The sequence below is a fragment of the Erinaceus europaeus genome (genome assembly GCF_950295315.1).
Source record: "Erinaceus europaeus chromosome 6 unlocalized genomic scaffold, mEriEur2.1 SUPER_6_unloc_5, whole genome shotgun sequence".
Lineage (NCBI taxonomy): Eukaryota > Metazoa > Chordata > Mammalia > Eulipotyphla > Erinaceidae > Erinaceus > Erinaceus europaeus.
Genome location: NW_026647158.1, coordinates 575,537 through 577,868, shown reverse-complemented (window position 1 = coordinate 577,868; position 2,332 = coordinate 575,537). Strand labels below are relative to the sequence as shown.

At 43.0% G+C, this 2,332-nt stretch overlaps 1 non-coding gene across 1 annotated transcript; it reads left to right on the top strand.

Annotated features, from left to right (window-relative positions):
* Positions 1-234: 234 nt before the first annotated feature.
* LOC132536207 (U6 spliceosomal RNA) lies at positions 235-341 on the top strand. Its single transcript, XR_009547868.1, has one exon. It is a non-coding gene; the product is annotated as a U6 spliceosomal RNA (small nuclear RNA).
* Positions 342-2,332: the final 1,991 nt, after the last annotated feature.

The window sequence follows — 2,332 nt, the reverse complement described above, 5'->3', positions numbered from 1 at the left end:
AAGGGAGAGAGGAGGGGAAGACAGAGAGGGGGAGAGAAAGACAGACACCTGCAGACCTGCTTCACCACCTGTAAAGGGACTCCCCTGCAGGTGGGGAGCCAGGAGCTCGAACCACCAACCGCGACCTTTCCTCCGGTCCTTGAGCTTTGCGCCATGTGCGCTTAACCCGCTGTGCCACCACCCGACTCCAACTGTCTCCATCTCTTAACACTTTTTAAATAAGATTATAATATAGTCCTAGCTTTGGTAGTACATATACTGAAATTGGCATGATACAGAGAAGATTAGCATGGCCCCTGCTCAAGGATTACACACAAATTCATGAAGTGTACCATATTTTTTCAAAAAAAAGTTTATAAAATATATGTACACATATAAATAATTAAAATCTTTTAAAGAACCAGTTAATGCAAGCTGGGAGGTGGTTCAGTGGTAAGAGGTCAGGATTTGCATGTGTTGGATCCTAGGTCTGTCTGAACCCTTTTTCTACATATGCTGGAGCTCTTTTAAAAGATTTATTAGTGAGGGAGAAAGGGAGGAGAAAGAGAGAGAGATAGAGAGAGAAAACACTGTAGCATCAGTCTGTGACATGTGATGCTGGTGGTAGAATTCAGGACCTCATGCTTGAGTCCAAAGCTCCAACCATTGTGCCAGCCTCCAGGGCTGCAGATTGGCTTTTTTGAAAAAAATCATGGTAATATTGTTCTCTTAACTGTACATCTTTTAAGTAATACAAAGACTTTTAAAAAATTTTTCTCAAATATTGTGCCTGGGGATCAATCCCACCCAGAACCTTGCAGCTGCATGGGACAGCTGAGAAGCCTCCCCGCCAGTCTCCATTCTGTATCCTTTAAGAGAGGGAGACATGCAAAGCACTGCTCCTCTATGCACGGAGTCCCTCCCATTGCCTGCAAGTGGTGTTCACTTGCGGTGTCCAGGATCAGACCCCCAGCCACATGCTACGTAAAGCATGTGCTTTACCCCCTGAGCCACCTTCTGGTCCTGAGTTTGATTCCTGGCATTGCATGTACCATAATGATGCTCTCATTCTCTTTTATGAATAAAAAAGGTATGTTATGTATGTACTTGCATAACAATTCCCAGTTTTCCATAAAGCAATCTATGTATCTTTTTTTTGTTTGTTATTGGATAGTGACAGAGAGAAATTGAGAGAGAAGGGGGAGATAGAGAGGAATAGAGACAGAGAGACACCTGCAGACCTGCTTTACTACCTGTGAAGCGACTCCTCTGCAGGTGGAGAGCAGGGGGCTTGAACCAGGATCCTAAACGGTCCTTGCTCTTTGTGCCATGTGGGCTTAGCCCACTGTGCTACCTTCTGGCTCCCTTAGGTATCATTTCTAAAGCCTGTTAAATCTAAAATGTTCTTAATCTTTTGTAGTAATTTCCTGATTCATGTTTCCTTGTCTTAAACATCTTGATTCTGTTTAAGTTTGCCTTGTGGGAAGTCCCTTTGGTCTTGGTAATTTTCCAAGGCTTGTAGTTGAATGCCAGCAAGAACGCTCCCAGATAAAAAACAAAGAAATTGCTCTGCATGTGCTTCAAGGTAGGCTTTACCAGAAGATTATAGAGAAAGGTGTGAGGGAAGAACTAGAGTATCACTGTGACCTATGCAATGCCAGAGATTAAACTGAGAACTTCATGCTTTAGAGTCCAATGTCTTATACACTGTACCACCTCTCAGGACACTGCAGATAAGATTTATTTAGTAGAATCACTTAACAACTGTTCGAAGAGTCACTCTGCACATGCCTTACATATGGGAGTCCCTGGGCTTGATTCCTGGCCCCACTGAACAGCAACACAGATACAGCAAGCCAAGTTCAGTGGATAGTAGATCTGTGCTTAGGTCTCTATCTCAAAATTGTAAGCATTTAACTGAGAGATAGGTTAGTGGTAAACTGCATACTACACATGCAGGAGGCCCCAAGTTTGATCCCCAGCATACAGAAGTTCTGAGTAGTGCTCTATCCATAAAAATAAATAAACGAAGGGGTCCAGAGCTTGCTCCCCCAGTAGAGTGCACATCACATCACCATGCTTGCAGACTTGGTGTTGAGCCCTAACACAACATGGGAGCACCAGGCATGATGGCAGGTACTGTGATGTTTCTCACATGCTCTGTATCCCACTTTTTCTATTTCATTTTTAAAAATTTTTAAAGTCAATTTTCTTTTATATATATTAATATATTTATTTATTATTGGACCGAGACAGAGGAATTTGGAGGAGAGGAGGAGTTATAAAAGAGAGAGACAGAGAAACACTTGCAGCCTTGCTTTACCACTTGTGAAGCTTCCCCTACCCCCTGAAG